Raw genomic sequence first — 18,874 nt, 5'->3', positions numbered from 1 at the left:
GACAGACTGTTATGAAACAACAATACGACTATGCAAAGAAAGTTGGTATTAAAATTCACTAAGACAATTTAATTAGCTTTATCGGATACATCATTTTCAAATAACTAAAAAATAACACAATCTCGTTTTTCCCGATTTGAGACATTCAGATCATACATTTTTGCGCCTAAAATGTAGACGAGGTTTCAACTGTAGCCAAGGTAATCGGCCGTGTGGTAAATTCGTCACTGAACGTCCGGTACTACGAGGCGCATATCGAAGAGCGCGCGCGCCTCTTAGTTCATGTAACTGCCGCCAGATGATGTTAACGTACATATCGATATCATGCAGCCGGGCAGCCATTATCTTTGGTTTGTTGTCGTCTGCAGATCACTGACAAGTTGCATCTGTGGATCGTATATGAGGATGTGTTTACGCGAACACAGCTTCAGTGCTGTGAGTGGTGTTGGCGTCATTGTAAGGTGGAAGTGTTTGAAGTGGAAGTAACTGTGGTAAGTAACATGTGTACTTCAGAATACGTGTGTTCGAGAGTACAGTATCCACTAAAAGCTGATTCCGTAAGTACGTATGTCAGATTATTGCGATGCACTGCTGCTCTTGTAAGAGCCCATCGTTTATATTTCAGTTGCTATTTGTATCTGACAGCTGCCTCTTCACAGGAATAATGAACTAAGCTTTGTAGAAAGTCTCATACAGGTCCCACGAAGTTCAGTGCCTACGAAGTAGTATGTGTATTTGAAACTTAATATTTATGACCTCGCAGCAACGACGAAAGATTGCACGTTAAGACTTTCACATCAGTGTTCACAACTTCTATAAAACTTTTCAGTAATTCGAGTAGATGAATATGAATTCTGTCTATGTGTTACGCACTGATGTTTTGGAAATGCTTTACACTTCGTTTGTTCGATTGACTTCGCATGCTTAAGCGTGTACACAAAGTTTGTAGAAATCAATTACAGTCAGTTTCAGTTGTAGCTACCATACGAAAGCAGCGTTATTACGAAAGTTCGTAACTCCACTACCTGTAGTGTTAGTTGGAAGCGTAGTATATTTACTGTGGCTTATTCCGTATTTGCTCATAAAGCACCCACTAGGCGTCAGATGCAGCCAAAAAGTCTTTATAGAAAAGTTGTATGTAATCACAGACACCTTAAACAAACGGTGTAAGGCTCAGAGCCATAAGGATCACTAGAAATGTTACTGTGAAATATCAAAGAGGATTTATTAAAACTTAACCCTTAAAATGTAAGGGAAGCTGCCATTCAGTACGAAGCTTTTACCATAGTTCTCCCATTTTTACAACATTATGGACAGCCCTCTTCGAATATCAACATTTCAGCTGTATTGATAGCAAAATTTTTCATTCATTTGGAAGTTAAATTCATGTCCGTGGTACTTACAAACTAGAAGCGCACGCATAAAATTATAGTGTCTTTCACAAAAACCAGTGCATTTATTCCGTATAGTTTCATTTCAGTAGGATAAATAAGAATCCATTTCGTGCATTGTGTCATAGTTGTTTTGCCAGGATTTTTCATTACTTATTCGCATTTCACTTTTTATATATGTTCCAGGACACAGTTCCTACGGTATGCCATATGTATTTCTGTTATGTGATTGTGAAGATAGTTATGGATCGCGAGTGAGGTCACAAAAACCGGAAATGAAGTTGCTCTTTAGATCACGCGTAATTCATCCGACCTTCAAGAAACCACGCAGAGTTATCGCACCAGGAAGAGATAGCAACCAGCGGACGGTCCATCCGAAGATTTGACGCCGGTGTGTTAAGGGCGTTGCATCCTTTATCGGTGGATTCAGAGTTAATGCTTAAAATATTCTTGCAGAGGATGAACAGTGGAGAAGGACTTCGATTAGCTCTTCCACCCGCGCACCTTTGTTGGTGCACAGAACAAAATATTCAAGCTGTACAGGGCTGAATGAGACTGTACAGCGACTTAGGCACAAGGCGTTTTGCACGACCTGAGTTAGCTTTCCGAGGGACGCCACCTTTAACAGTTCAGAGCAACGCAATGTCACCAAAATCCTACGGGAGGAAAGGGAATTCCGCCTATGACAGGGCTTATGAGGAGGAGAACTAGCCCGAGCTGTATAATACTGAGGTAGATCAAGCACCTCGTCTTAAACAATTTAGGAATCATAATAAAACCCAATTCAGAATATTCTTTTTAGGCCATGGTCCTCTGCAGTCCACGCAAAATTTCGAAATTTATTTATTTTATCACTAGAATATCGACTGTTAACGACTTGCTCTTAAAATTTCATTACCCGCACGGGTGTCGTGCTATGTGCCTTTCTTAGACTACACACCGTAAGTATCGTTATATTATCGTTAATGACAAGTCATTGATATATATACAACCTATGCACACCGTTGAAGATGGACATATCGTCCGACAACGGTTCAGCGTAATAAAGTAGTAAGAACAGCTCATATGCAGATGTCTACTGTTACGAAACAAAAATGAAATTCATAAGCCAAGATAGTAACAGTGGGATATGAGTCTCGTTCCTTCCGCGTGCGAGTACACTGACTTAAACAATTCACTGTCCTCAGAGCTTCCGGCGCAGAAAGCAAGAAGTTGAAAAATGTACTGGAGATCCAACATTATTTTGTTAGGCTCTAGTTTACCTGAGGAGAGTACCTCCTTAGATTGCCGCTTGCAACTTTTTTGCCTGAACGGATTTCATCCTTTGCGTGTGCATGTCCACTCTCTAAACAGTCGCACAACCCCTTGCAAGAATTTAAGGTTCCTAGTTCCCAGTTGCATTTTAAACAGAAAAGTGCGTTTCTTACGCCGTCTTGTCCTAGAATGGACATTTTACTGTGGGTACAAAAGGGAAGTTCTCGTCCCTAAATAAGTGTAATATGCATTTTTCTCGATATATTCCTAATCAAATCTCATTCGTGACGTGTTTCTGTTATTCTTAAATAAATGTATTGTAAGGAATTACCGTGTGTTCATCTCTTCCTTATACTACATCGTCAGGTCGTGACAAATTGCTATTATGAGGATGTTCTGTCGTTATTTTTGAATATTATTGTGTAGTGTATTTGTAACGCTGTAGAGAAGTCTCTCTCATGTCACATTTTTATTGAGTCATGGTTACTTACACTTGCCGGCCGCTGTGGCGAGCGGTTCTAGGCGCTTCAGTCAAGAACACCGCTGCTGCTACTGTCGCAGGTTCGAATCCTGCCTCGGGCATGGCTGTGTGTGATGTCCATAGGTTAGTTAGGTTTAAGCAGTTCTAAGTCTAGGGGACTGATGACGTCGGATGTTAAGTGCCGTAGTGCTTAGAGCCATTTGAACCGTTTCTTACACTTAGTGAGTGAGGGTTTCTGTGTCCGAAGATGATCGCTTATGATTGAAACTGGTAGCAAAATAATGATTCATCTCGACAAAAGTCGGTGTTTTCAACAGCTGTGGAGCACCGCGTATCGAAAACGTATGAGTAACATGACCCTAGCAGTATTCAGGAATGGTCGGGTTCAAATACCTCTCCAATCTTCAAAAGCACTTCAGTGTCCCATCCATAGAGTGATTTCGCTACTGTCTGAAAGCTATACTCCTAATTTTCGCTTCCTTAGTCCCCGTCCCGTAACCTTCTTCCCTGTGTAACACCCCTGTTCCACTCTAGAAGAATAGGACTCCTGTATCTTAGGGCTGCCGTGCCTATCGAAGTTAGTTCAGAGACTGTCAAGAAATTTTCTTGAACAAGACTACGGCCAATCCTTTCTCCACTTTCCCCGAAGTACGGAACGAGGTGGGTCAATGAATAACACATTGGGCTAGCATTCTGTAGGAGGGGGATTCAATGCCTAATTTTCTGCTCCATGGTTTCCCAATCCACGGACTGTGTGCTCCGACTCTAACGACAACGTCGTCGACGGGACATTTAGCTGTGCCCTCGTTTTCTTTTCCGCCTTCCGCTGTCTGACGTTTGCAGTGAATAGAAATAAGAAACAGAAAGCTGTAGCGGGACGGAACTCTTTTTCGAATATCAGAGTTGTTTGCCCAACGTCCGGATCGATAGTGACCAGTGGATTAAAATTCTTTTGAACTGACAGTCAGAAACAGCTCTTGAGTGTCTCTGTATCAGTATCGTCTCAGACTTCTTTTTTAATGGTCTGATACGGGCGCTAAGACTATCAGAACTATCTCCATAGTCTTCATTGGTTAAACATTAATTATTAGCGTACCATTTGTAATTTTTTTTCAGTGCTAGAAATTGGTTTCATGCGCTCTGGAATATTTTATTGGTGGCTACTAGGGGATGCACGGTCTTTATCGCGAATATAATAAGCAATTGCCGCAATAACTTTAGCAGTTCATTGCTTATCTGGGCCCCTAGTACGTTCCAAGTAATTTACTTAAGCTGGCCTCGAAAACAGTTCTCTCTTCTCTCCCGCTCGACGGTAGACACTTTCGCGGCCTTCGGTGTAGAAAGCGAGGGCCTTAGCTTCACTCGAAGGAAATAATCGATGGTCACACAGTGGAAACTTGTTGCCTGCAGCGGAAGTCCATTTCCAAATACTGAAAAGCGACTATCTTGATAATGACAGAGGGAAGTAGCGCAGTAGTTTAAACACTTCCATGGATAATAAGCACTTCCCAAAACAAAAAAATCTGTGTAAATTTTGTTATCCGATTAGCGAATGGGTTCCGAAGAAGCTCCACTGACCTGCTCATAAAGCTTAAAATGCAACGCGATAGCTGGCGAGACAGACATGTAACCCAGACCCGGAACGAATCCGTGCGACGGATTGACGACCATTGGTCTGGTACGCCGGTCAGCTTGGATGTGATTTTTAGGCATCTTTCCATGCTAGTTTACGCGAATGCTGAGTTGATCCTCGATGTACGCCTCAGAAAATACGATACATAACTAGTTAAGATACAATAAGTGTGCAAAACTCGAGGACGAAAGTAGCTTTCACATGATGTCTCACTCGAAGAAACATAGTTCGATGAAGGTTGGACCTTACACGAAAGGACTGCAACAGTATAATACATAAGGTGACCGAAAGAAATATGCAATGAGGCAAACAGAAATGACACGTTTATTCAGAGACAACATTAACACTGGAGTCATTGCGATTTGTGATGATCACCTGCACATTACGAAATGTACGGCATTGTTTTTACTAGGGTATAAGATCACCACGAATGACAATGCATGCTCTGGAACCTGCTGGCCACAACGTAGATAATTTCTTGTGGTTGTGCGTTCCATGTGATCACCAGTGTGGTTGACAACTACTGGATGTGGTCGTGCTGCAATACGTCTCCCCAACGCGTTCCACACGTGCTCGATGGGATTTAAGTCGGGGGATCGGACAGGCCGTTCCATTCACCGAATATCCTCTCATTCCAAGAGCTCCTACGCCTGCACAGTTCGATGCGGTCGCGCATTGTCATCCATAAAATTGAGTCAGTGCCGAATGCACCCCTGAAAAAGATGTTTATGGGGAGGAGTACAGTATCACAGTAATGTTGACCAGTAAGTGTACAGTGTTCTAAAATTGGAGGTCTATACGACTCTGCAACATTATGCATCCCCACACCGAGACCTGAACCTCCAAAAGGATTATATTCGACAGTGTTCTTGAGTGCATTACGTGTTCCCACTTTTCCACATATCAGTGTTCGTTTAGCATCCTCGAACATGGTAGTTTTATTGGTCCTGATGTTACGGTGTGGGGAGCCACAATGTTTCATGGGTGTACAGACCTCCAAATCTTTTAACTCACCGCTCAGCGTTGTCGTGATAGTACAGTACGTCCCAATGTGCAGCTCTTCATGGGTGCATTCGGCTCTGACTTCAGATTTATGGATGACAATGCGCGACCGCATCGAACTGCGCGGTGGAGGAGCTCTTGGGACGAGAGTATATTCGGCGAATGGAAGCCCGTTCAACCGACGTACATCCCATCAAGTACATGTGGGATGCTTTGGGGAGATGTACTGCACTATTCTACATACCAACCAACCATCCAGCAGTTGTCAACAGCGCTGCAGGAGGACTGGAACGCCCTAGCGTAAGAACTCCTTACCAACCTATTGGATAGCATACGAGCACTTTTTGGAGAAGACACCCTACTAAAAACCATGTTCTGCCTTTTCTAATGTCTGTGTGACCATCATAATTCCCGGTGACTTCAGTGTAGTAGTTGTTGTTGTTGTGGTCTTCCGTCCAGAGACTGGTTTGATGCAGCTCTCCATGCTACTCTGTTCTGTGCAAGCTTCTTCATCTCCCAGTACCTACTGCAACCTACATCCTTCTGAATCTGTTTAGTGTATTCGTCTCTCGGTCTCCCTCTACGATTTTTACCTTCCACGCTGTCCTCCAATACTAATTTTGTGATTCCTTGATGCCCCAGAATATGCCATACAGACCGATCCCTTCTTCTAGTCAAGTTGTGCCACAAATTTATCTTCTCTCCAATTCTATTCAATAGCCCCTCGTTAGTTATTTAATCCACCCATCCAATCTTCAGCATTCTTCTGTAGCACCACATTTCGAAAGCTTCTATTCTCTTCTTGTCCAAATTATTTATCGTCCGTGTTGCACTTCCATATATGGCTACACTCCATACAAATACTTTCTGAAACGACTTCCTGACACTTAAATCTATACTCGATGTTAACAAATTTCTCTTCTTCAGAAATGCTTTCCTTGCCATTACCAGTCCACATTTTATATCCTCTCTTCTTCGACCATCATCAGTTATTTTGCTCCCCAAATAGCAAAACTCATTTACTACTTTATGCGTCTAATTTCCTAATCTAATTTCCTCAGCATCACCCGACTACATTCCATTATCCTCGTTTTGCCTTTTTTGATGTTCATCGTATATCCTCCTTTCGAACCACTGCCCATTCCGTTAAACTGCTCTTCCAATTCCTTTGCTGTCACTCCGAGTTTTTCTTTTGTTTCCTTTACTGCTTGCCCAATATACACTTTGAATAACATCGGGGATAGGCTACAACCCTGTCTCACTCCCTTCCCAACCACTGCTTCCCTTTCCTGCCCCTCGACTCTTACAACTGCCATCTGGTTTCTGTAAAAATTGTAAATAGCCTTTCGCTCCCTGTATTTTACCCCTGCCACCTTTAGAATTTGAAAGAGAGTATTCCAGTCAACATCGTCAAAAGCTTTCTCTACGCCTACAAATGCTAGAAACGTGGATTTGCCTTTCCTTAATTATTGCCCTTGAATAAAAGTGTTATGTCTGTCCGTCCCATTGCGCATTTTTTTCAGCTGCATTCTGTATTATACTGTAGTAGTACTTTATAAGCATGGTCGAAGTTTCATCGAGCTATGTTACTTGGCAGTGACACATCATGCGATGATGGAGGTGGAAGGCGATCACGTACCCTTCTTTCCAAAGTGAACCACAAAGATTCAATGATATTGATATCTGGTGACTGTGGTGGCCAGAGAAGATGCGACAGTTCATCCTGGTGCTGTGTAAACTGAGGCTGTATCGTCTTAGAGCTCGGAATCACCAATGGGGAACAAACTCTGTACCATGGGATCCTTCTAATCAGCCAAGATGGTCACATACCCTTGGCAGTAATGCGATCTTGCAGAGTAACCATGGGGCTCAAGCAATATCACGACACAGCTGCCCAAATTATCATCGAACCCCCACCATGTTCCACTGTTGGCGCATAAACTTGGGCAGAAATTGGAAACACTGTGCAACTAGACTGATCCGACACATGACTTTCTTCCATGCTCCGTTGTCCAGGATTGATAGCTTTGCTACCACGTTTCCTATTACGGGTACTTGAACCACTGTTGAGTGGTTTTGGGATTCCAGCTCACCCTGCATTTACCAGCCTTTGGAGCTCTCTTATTGTTGTTTTGCTGCTGACAGGGTTCGCGAATGTGACGTTCAGTCTTGCAGTGATTTGCCACAGTCCTCTTCAGTGACTGACTGCGACGATCAATCAGCACAGGTTTTCGTCCGCGTTGTAACTTAGCGGACTATGTTTCTACGCTTTCCCTGTATGCGATGCCTCCTGAAACACAAGCCTCTTCGGCTCCCTTGGTTACGGAATTACCCACAACACCAGTACCAAAACCTAGCGTACTGTAGTGTTCACTTCGATCTGACGTAATGCACTCACAATGCAGAGATTGCACCACGACTGCAAGATTTGGCCACGACTGACACTCGCAACGTGTTGAGCACATTGCTCAGATGCCATTCGTGGTCAAGTACAACAGTGCAACCTGCAAACGTGGCTAGCATCTGTATTAATGGTCAAGTATGTATTTCCCACTGTTTTCCCATATTTTTGTTCATTCCCTGTATATCACACGGTGAAATCAGAAAAAAATCGGTTAGTGTTGAGACACTGAGGCGGATGTTACATCTGTCCATAATCTGTGCACGTAATAGGGAAAGCAGTTGTTGCTGTCGTGATGTGCGAATATTCAAATGCTACACTCCGCACGATAAATTGTGACCTACTTGTGAGCCTTTAATAATGAAACAGTCAAAGTGATCTTGCCCGTCTTCGGCGTGACACGGGTTTGGAAGCTCTTGTTTCCACCCATGCTGCTGCTAACATTGTTATTAACAATATGGAGCGTTCTAGCGGCAATGCAACGCCGTCTTTTGTCCCTTCGCTACTTTGCGGCAAATCTGTATTATTGTTTTCTTATTTGCTCTTCATCTTAGCGTACGCAACTACACATCATTCTCTTTCGTGGCTTAGAAAGTTGATGATCCCGGATCTTTTAGTAGGAAAAAATGGCCATGCGATTGACAAGGCACGTGGCATTCTTAAGTGGAAGCCCTTGAGCTAAGTCAGGGTCACTGGTTCTGATCTGTTACGTCATGGCAGTGTAAGAAGCACAATCTCTGCATATCTGTTCAGCCACTTGACTACGTTAAATTGTTATCTGTCGTACAATCTGAATGAAAGGTCAGTGTAGTGTGCTCTTGGCTTCGACAGGTAGCGGCAAGTCGTCGACAAAAGGAGAATTTCTCTGAGGGAGCTTGGACTCGTTAGACGTAACTGAAGACATTTCAGACTCGATTCTAATTACGCAGGGGTTTAAATACTCTAATAAGGGGACTGCACCTATTCCTCATCACCGACTTCGTGCAAATGTGTTGTATACGTAATGCTTGGCCTGAAATTAAAGTGACAGAAGTCCAAGCTCCTGATGGCCAAGCGTTTACGAAAAAAAAAGGCATTTTCGACGCAGGTCCGACGAGACATGAGACATTTATCGTAGCACAGTGTCCAGGTACCACTTGGCGCGGCGAAAGGAGTATAGAACGGTAATCCGAGTGCCGTGGGGTCAAATCCCAACTTGGAAACTTATGTTCTCTTATTTCTTTTACTTTCAGTTTTTACGTTTCTAATACTGCAAACAATTTTCTTCTAGATGCGGCGGTGACTTATTTATTGCCAGCAGGTGGGATCCAATAAACTATGTACCAATTGTGATAAGTTTAGGCAGCTGCTCATACTGTATGTAATATCTCTGTTTTAAGATGTTCAGAACAAGCTGCGAGAGCGACGCTAAACTGCTACACAAAGAAGACGCACGGACACTGTATATTTTGCATATTTAATTTGTACTCCTGTGGAACATTGCTGGCAGCTTCAGATCTTTGAGTTGATTTGGTCCACGTAACAGCAAATTTTAAAACACACATCAAAACAAATTTTGCAACACCTCGTTTCCGTGAGTTTCGGAACTTGTACAGAAAATTGGAATATCGACTAGACTTAGAACTACTTAAACCGAACTAACCTAAGGACATCTCTCACATCCTAGCGCCTAGAACCGTTCGGCCGCCGCGGCCGGCCTCATAGAGTATGTTCGGGATACAGTGGGTAGGTGCATACTTTCACACGTGCCCCCATCCAGCAATTTTCATCAACTGTGACATTAAACGTAGTCTACTCACATTAACGTGACCACTACCTATGTTCAGGCTGCAATGACCAGTAAGAGACAGCAGGTGGCAGCACTAACAGTGGAAGGTAAGAAAGCATGTCAGAGGGACGTGCAAAACAGTGCAGTCGTTGTCATAGTGAGGAAACAGAGCGGCTTATCTGACGTCCAAAAGTGCTTGGTCATTGGGTATAGGTAAAAGGGTGGATGCATTTCCGTGGAGCATCACGGGCCATAAATGACACGGGTGAACGATGACTGCGGAGATGCGTTCGGAGAACAACACAGATGAGTCTAGGCCCTACCAGCTGTCTCTTCAACACAAATGTTGCTGCAGCAGGCCCCTGGTTCGCGCACTCATGCTGAGTACAGTTTATCGGCTACGAAGACTGGAGTTTGCTCACTAATACTGCAACTGGATGCCCTCTGAATGACAGAAGCTGGCCTTTTCAGATGAATCGAGTTTTATTCTCTACGGGACACATGGTCGTTGCTGTGTACAGCCCTGCAACGCTTGTTGAGTCAGGCCGAAGGAGGTAGCGTATGGTGTGGGAATGTTTGTGACATTCCCTGGGTTATCTCGTCATTCAGAAAGGCAGAATGGATCAATATAACCATGCGTCTATCCTTGTGGGTTCTGTGCGACCCTCGGTACAATGACATCTACCAGCAAGACAATGAAATGTGTCACATGGCTCGCTGTGAACACGTGTGGTTCTGATTTCCATGCCACACAGCAGTGTGTTCCTGCCTGTGGGGAATCTGCATCTGCCTACATGCTACGGAAGTCAGCGTATGGTGCATGGAGAAGGATACCTTGTGCCACTACTAGTGATTTTCGGACTTGTTTCACTCGCAAATGGAGCGAGGGGAAAAACGACGTGCTGTATGCCTTAGTACGGGTCCTGTTTTTATTATCTCGATTTCGTGGTAACGTACGTTGCCGACAGTATAATCGTTCTGAAGCCATCTGTAAATACTGGTTCTCCAACCTTTCTCAATAATGTTTCGCGAAGAGAACGTCTTCTTTAATCCAGTGATTCCAAACTTGAGTCCACGAACCATCTCCGTAATACTTTTGTGTTGATCTGTAACAAATCCGGTGGCACACCTCTTAATTGCTCTGATCACATTCCTTATGGGGTCGAAAATTCTCGAGCAGTACTTAAGACAGGGCTGCACTAGTGTTCTGTAAACTATCTCCTTTATAGATGATCTACACTTCCCTAAGTCACAGCTTGTAGCCTACTAATGTTGATGATGAACATGATTTTCGAATAAAATGAAAGTTCAATAATTTAATACCTGTTGTGTGATCAACGTCCTCTCTAAGGTTGATAAATATCGGACTGATGCTTCTTGGTACAACTTCATTGGCGTAACATTCGAGTCATATTGACGTGGACCAGTAAGCATCGGTAAGACGGCTTTGTGAGTCTTCAAACGTCGCCTCGTAAGATCTTTTAGAGATATTAATGAAATTATTTACATTCATCTAATGACCTAACGGTCCATAATGATTGTGTCGTCGTCGTCGGAACATTTTCCTTCTTAATGTTGAGTTTTCATCCTTTCTGAGAAGTTTGCTTATCTCAGGTCTAAGATATTTCTACGTTTTAAGGCGACAAAAAAAAGGGGGAATGTATCACTAGTCCCTTTAAAAGTATTGGTATGTTGATGTATTTAGTCAGCTCTATAAGATACTTACACAATGCCACAACCTTTTTTTCTTCGTGTCAACATCAGATTAACCGTAGAGAGCTAGAACCATCTTGTGTAATAGCGCTCTGTTTCATTTTCCATCATTTGTCATGACAGATTGTCTCAAATTCCGGCAATTGTTTATGTAACTGTTGCATCTACGGTCTGTACCAACGAGATAACGTTTTCATGTATGTGGGGCGGTCAATAAATATCGGTCGGTAAATGAACGATAGATGATAGTGCTCGCTTTAATGGGGACCGAAATAACAAATAGCGTGCGAAGAAGCTGCAACTATTTGACATGCAATTTTGCTGAAGCAGGTTAAAAATCACGTGACGTTTAAAGAACGGAATTAACAGGCACTAGGAAGAACGGTCTGGTAAAGTTTTCTACGAGAGTGACAAATACAAGAAGAGGCAGATCAGTGGAAGGTGTCATGTCCAGAAATAAGCACGGAATGACATTAGCAGGAGCAGTTGAAGGCAAAATATTGTAGGGTAGACGAAAGTAAGAAAATTAAAGACAGGTTAACCTAGCGCGTTTGGTGTAGTAACTTACGTAGTGGTGAGTATACTTGTATGAGGCAGACAGAGACGCGAGACTCCTCAAATCAGTTGAACGACCGAGAAGACAAATGTTCCGTGTTCAGAGACGAATGATGTATAAATTACGGAAACTAAACCTGTAGCGCCTCACGGCTTACAGTGCGCGCCGCAGACCGACCTTGGCAACATCGAATCTTATCATTCTACGCCAACTTCAGTCGTCAAGGTTTTTTTGCCACCTGTGTTCAAGAGTGCACGTAAGCATACGATCGCTGTCAAGATCTCTGCCGCGCAGTCAGTGCTGTTTCGTGTTCAGCCAGCATGCATGAAACTGAGGTTCCCACTTGCGTAAAACGTTTTATTTTCCAGTGGCGGTGACAGTTAATATTTGGCTGGTTCAAATGGCTCTGAGCACTATGGGACTTAACATCTGTGGTCATCAGTCCCCTAGAACTTAGAACTACTTAAACCTAACTAACCTAAGGACATCACACACATCCATGCCCGAGGCAGGATTCGAACCTGCGACCGTAGCAGTCACGAGGTTCCGGACTGAGCGCCTTAACCGCGAGACCACCGCGGCTGGCTACTATTTGGAGATAAACAGACAAGAAGACGACATTACGTTGTTTTCGTAAGACATTCCACTGACGTAATTACAAGGACCCTAAAAGCCGTCTTTTCGGAATATATTTCGTCCGGCTCGCAATAGTAGAACAAAAATTTATCTGCCGGCAAACTGTGCCCTGAAGAATTTTTTCAGAAAGAATATGCGTATTAAAAATATTATGTTAAATCGCTGCGCTACGGCTCGGTTGTTGGAGGAAGGAATACATTGTTACCTTATATGCATTGCCGCTAGATGTTCGTTGTCTTCTGTTTGCTTGTTTATCATCACATGCTGCAAAATTGCTACTCCGCAGCAGAAGTAATTTCGTGCTCTCGATTTTGCGAAGTGTAATTCCGTGCTTACCAGTGATTGGGAAGGGAGTGAGACAGTTGTAGCCTCTCCCCGATGCTATTCAATCCGTATATTGAGCAAGCAGTAAAGGAAACAAAAGAAAAGTTCGGAGGAGGCATGAAAATCCATGGAGAAGAAATAAAAACTTTGAGGCTCGCCGATGACCTTGTAATTCTGTCAGAGACAGCAAAGGACTTGGAAGAGAAGTTGAACGGAATGAACAGTGTCTTAAAAGAAGGGTATAAGACGAATATCAACAAAAGCAAAACGAGGATAATGGAATGTAGTCGAATTAAGTCGGCTGATGCTGAGTAGATTAGATTAGGAAATGAGACACTTAAAGTAGTAAAGGAGTTTTGCTATTTGGGTAGCAAAATAACTGATGATAGGTCGAAGTTGAGAGGATATAAAATGTAGACTGCCAATGGCAAGGAAAGCGTTTCTGAGGAAGAGAAATTTAACATCGAATATAGATTTAAATGTCAGGAAGTCTTTTCTGAAAGTATTTGTATGGAGTGTAGCCTTGTATGGAAGTGAAACGTGGACGATAAATAGTTAAGACAAGAGGAGAATTGAAGCTTTCGAAATGTGGTGCTACAGAAGGATGCTGAAGTTAGGTGGGTAGATCACATAACTAATGAGGAGGTATTGAATAGAATTGGTGAGGAGAGGAGTTTGTGGCACAACTTGACCAGAACAAGGGATCGGTTGGTAGGACATGTTCTGAGGCATCAGGGGATCACCAGTTTAGTACTGGAGGGCAGCGTGGAAGGTAAAAACCGTAGAGGGAGACCAACAGATGAATACACTAGATTCAGAAGGATGTAGACTGCGGTATGTACTGGGAGATGAAGAAGCTTGTACAGGATAGAGTAGCATGGAGAGCTGCATCAAACCAGTCTCAGGACTGAAGACAACAACAACAAGTAGAAAGATGTTTCAGGTTGAGGTACCAAATTTATCCTCCGAATTGATGGAACATACACAGATGGTATCCACGGTTTGTAGCCACAGGATGTGTATCTAAAGGAAAGAGTCGTGGCCGCCTTCGTGTGTTCGATGAAAATGTTGCAGGAATTCAAACCGCTTTCCAACGTAGTCCTAGTAAAATCAACCCGTCGTGACAGTCGGGAGCTACAACTGCCTACAAGAACGTTTCAGCATGCATTGAGATGTCGAACGGTTATGAAGCGGTACAAGTTACAGCTGTTACAGGCTCTTTGTAAAGATGTAAAACGCAAATGTGTAGCACAAACAAAGTTAACTCACGCATACAATAAAACAGCCCGTCCTAACTTCAACTGTATAAAGTACTTAAAGCTTGAAGACAATCTTTAAGTTATTACACAACGGCTAGAACTAAATAAGCCACCAACTTTAAAGTGTTGCGCTGAAAGTAATGTTCCAACGGCTCAGGAAATTTGCAGACCAGAAACAAAGTAGTACTGACTAATATATGTAACTTAATTAGTATACTGTAACTTAATCGTAATAACACTCGGCCATCACCCGGGTCAAAACTACATAGCAACCTTTGGTAAATGGCAACACTTCCCTGCGTACAAGGCAGCGGATCACATATTACTTGGTGTTACACATTATTCTAAATATAGCTTAGAGTGCAGTGCGCTCTTAGTGAATACCACGTGGCAGATTGGAAAGCAGGCTGATACAGACTGGTACGCTCCCTATACGAAGCGCCTGAATCAACTCGGTAAAGGCAGATGCTCTCCATTGTAAAACAGACCCAGTCCGTTCGAAGTAAGCTGGTCGAATACCGTAGCAGGACCCACAGCGTGACAAGAGTGCAAGTTTGAATACACGGCGGTCCAACTGCCGTGCTTTTCTCACAACGGCTCCTGCCAAGGCACACCACTACTACTGTAGAGGTAAATTCGTCCTCTCTTCCCGTGGCTAGCGTGCCCTGCCGAAGAACTGACACCTGTTGACAGGAGACAGGCCTGTTGCTTACTGTCGAATGTCTACTGTACTGCTCTCTCCAGCAGTAGGCCAAACCCGGAAAGACAGCTGAGCGTTCATGCCGAAAACACTGCGCTCTCCCTGCTTGCATACCCAAGGCACAACCACCGCTCTAACAAGGGAACCTCCCTATCGCACCCCCCTCAGATTTAGTTATAAGTTGGCACAGTGGTTAGGCCTCGAAAAACTGAACACAGATCAATCGAGAAAACAGGAAGATGTTGTATGGAACTATGAAAAAAATAAGCAAAATATACAAACTGAGTAGTCCATGCGCAACATAGCCAACATCAAGGATAGGGTGAATTCAGCAGCGCCGTGGTCCCGTGGTTAGCGTAAGCAGCTGCGGAACGAGAGGTCCTTGGTTCAAGTCTTCCCTCGAGAGAAAAATTTACTTTCTTTATTTTTCGCAAAGTTATGATCTGTCCTTTCGTTTATTCACTGTAATAAGTTTAGTGTCTGTGTTTTGCGACCGCACCGCAAAACCGTGTGATTAGTAGACGAAAGTCGCGAGCTATATTTGCTGGATTCATATTGCCCACGGAATACATCTCACGAATTTAATGCACTCATGTCCAAAGTAGCGAACAGTCAACTGCCAGCCAGGAAGCCTCGTTAGCAGGAATACTCTCTCTTCAGTGCGCTGTAGTCGACTGACGTCGTGTGTTTCGATGTTTGTTTAGGTGTAGCGTCCCCATACTACGGCGCAGTTACCTCGCATCGAATGGACGGACGGACAGATAATTGTCTGAAAATAAAAAAAAATAAACTTTTCACTCGAAGGAAGACTTGAACCTAGGCCCTCTCATTCCGCAGCTGCTCACGCTGACCACGGCGCTCCTGAGCTCACACTCTCCTTGATGTTGCCTATCTTATGCATGGACTACTCAGTTCGTATATTTTGCTTATTTTTTTCATAATTCTACGCAACTTCTTCCTGTTTTCTCGATTGATCTGCGTTCAGTTTTTCAAGGCCTATCAAGGGCTATCCACTGTGCCAACTTATAACTAAATCTGAAGGGGGTGCGATGGGGAGGTTCCCTTGTAAGGACGGTATTACATTATCATATTTCTTTGTCTAAGTTGATATGTCAAATACTTATGTCAAAGAAATTGATAGTGTAATAGGGAAATTTGTCAAATCTCGCCTTTCGTCAAAGAAATGATCAAATCTAGAGTCTCACCGTAGATTTGATCATAAAAGTCGTTCGTCTTCTGTTCACTGCAATATGAAATGTAACCGCTTGGAGCACTGGCTTCGCTACAGCTGTTTGACGTCTGTAGTGTGTTTGCAAACAGGGTTGCAAAGTTTGGTTGCTGTGTTCCTTCGACATTTTATTGTAATAACCTTGCTTCGACAGGGGGAGTGAGTAAGGGGCAGATTAAATGTTATTAATCGTGTGCTGGTGTGCAGGTGGGATATACTGCGGGCGATTTCAAATCCACGATTATAACTACAGCTACCCCCTCTATATCTGAAAACTTCTCGGCAGCTTTTCAGCAAGCCGGAATATGTGACGACACACTCTAAAATATATTTTTTTCTTAGCTCTCCATTCTAGTTTGTCAATTTTTGAACTCTGGATGCCACAAGGTAAAGTGCTTAATCTGTTTCGCACTTTCTATTAATTTTGTAGTTGTTACAACACTAATTCAGTTAATTACATTATTCAAAAATCAAAATAGTTCTTAATGTCCATATAGTGCACTAAACATTTATTTATCTTCGGATATTCCTTCTTCAGTGCTTTATAAATAGCTTCACGCGTTCCTGGAATTATTTTGTTAATGTGCTTTGTGATATTGGAGTGCTGTATAGTAAGCTAGAGTACCTCTCTCGTGTAGCAATAATGTCATGGTGAACCTGTCTTCTGCACATATAGCATTAATTTATTGAGCAATTAATGAAATGCATTCTCTTCCATTCGTATGTAATTTATGTTAAACGTAACGCTCTCCGCTTGGCAGCTCTCGTAAGAAATTTTGTTGAATACTTTTAGTGTCTCGACGGAATACCCCGGCTTCACCGTCGTATATTTCCTTTTTTTTCCGTCGCTTCTCTTCCAAATGCACACACAGTGCAATTGTGGTACAAGCGACTGCAGCGTAAATAAGTTATCCGCCATCTTGAACTTTGATGAAGAGTATGACAACGTAATACCCCTTTTTAGCGCCACGTCAGAGATATTTCTTTGTGAAAGAAATATGATAGTATACTACCGGCCTAAGAGCCTGGTGGCGGAGAGCTTTACCCGCGCATGCGCGCCTCTGTGTCTACGCATCTTCCGCCTGCCTCCTGGTGGCAAGACAACCACCGAAGATGTCAACGATCGAGCAAAGATCACTTACTCGCCACAAAGGTGATAGGTTAATCGTCCACTTGGTTCATAAATGTTGCCGCAAGCTACGCTCACATATCTGTGAAAACCCCATGAAAATTCTTCTAGTAGTTTTCGAGATTAGCGTGTTCAGGCACGACGGTTTTATTGTTTCATTATTAGTATACAATAGGTACACTTGACGATTAAAATAGTTGTGTAGGAACAGCATAACACCACGTCAAGTTAAGCGACAACAAATACATTATTAAGGGAAAACAGTGGACAGAGTCTTGTCCTGAAGACATATTCCAAACCATCAGTCTTCTGATTCTGTTGATGCGGTTCGAGAGTACTACTGTGCCGAACTCTTAGTGCCAGAGCAACGCTTACAGTTAAACTTACTCGATTATTTGATGGATTTTCCGCCCGAGGTCTTAGCACATCTGTCAGCCTAGCCCTTCTCGTCAATGTTTCCCACATCTTCTTTTCTTCACCGAATCCTTGGAGAACCTCCTCATTCCTTATCATTCCACCTGATTTGCAGCACCTTTCTGTAACACGACGTCTGAAACACTTTCGTTCTCTATCCCGGTTCTCACACCGTCCACGATACACTTCCATACAGCTCTGTGCTCAAAGTGTATATATATTCTCCCTAAAATTGAGGCCTATGTCTGATATTGGTAGACCTATTTTAACGACATATCCTCTCCTTGCTTGTGCTAGTCTGCACCTTATATCATCCTGGCTTTGTCAGTCGGATGAAGGTAACAGAATTCCTTCACTTTAGCTACTAAGTGGTCTCCGATTTCCGGTTTTATCGGCATTAGTTTAGTCATAGAAGTATGCAATAGCTTTCTGTTATTACTGGTTCTCTTGAATCCCTTAAAACAGGAGCGACCAGGAATAAAGCTCGTGAGCCATACCCTGGCACGAATGCCATAGCGCTCCACATAGCGGCACACCTTCCTCACGGCCACAGCACGCTGCCTGAGCACGAGGAATTGGAACCTGTGAAAATGCCACATTTATATGGCAATGCTGCATCAGTTCATACGACTTTGTTTTATATTTTACATATCTCAACAACACAGATCACAAAACAAACTGTCAGTATTATTTAGTTATTTTTGGTGCGTTGAAGACATACAAATTATATTGTCTGATCCAAATTGTCTGCATAAGGATAGATGCAGACAATTTCACAGTTTTTCCCAATCAGGTTGACACGTGATTGTCTTATTTAATTGCAAAATAGGAAAAACGTCTTTTACACACATACATCGAAATAGAGTAGTAGCTTTCAAATCTCATTATGGGGCGTTACCTGAGGAAAACAATGTAGACGTCACGGACAGTTTTAGCGTAGGGTTTGTCTGTAAAACTGGACCTACACTATAGATCAGTCAGTTGC

General features: G+C 43.0%; 1 protein-coding gene across 1 annotated transcript in view; it reads left to right on the top strand.

Moving 5' to 3' along the window:
* The first annotated feature begins 340 nt into the window (after positions 1-340).
* The window catches only part of LOC126334989 (sodium-independent sulfate anion transporter-like), a 129,181-nt gene continuing 110,647 nt past the window's right edge, over positions 341-18,874 (top strand). Inside the window, exon 1 of the mRNA XM_049997800.1 lies at positions 341-491. The gene's annotated coding sequence lies outside the window, so the exon portion shown is untranslated. The remainder of the gene's footprint in view (positions 492-18,874) is intronic.

The sequence above is a fragment of the Schistocerca gregaria genome, chromosome 2, assembly GCF_023897955.1.
Source record: "Schistocerca gregaria isolate iqSchGreg1 chromosome 2, iqSchGreg1.2, whole genome shotgun sequence".
NCBI lineage: Eukaryota > Metazoa > Arthropoda > Insecta > Orthoptera > Acrididae > Schistocerca > Schistocerca gregaria.
Note: the sequence above shows the minus strand (reverse complement) of the source record. Positions and strands in the feature narration are given on the sequence as shown.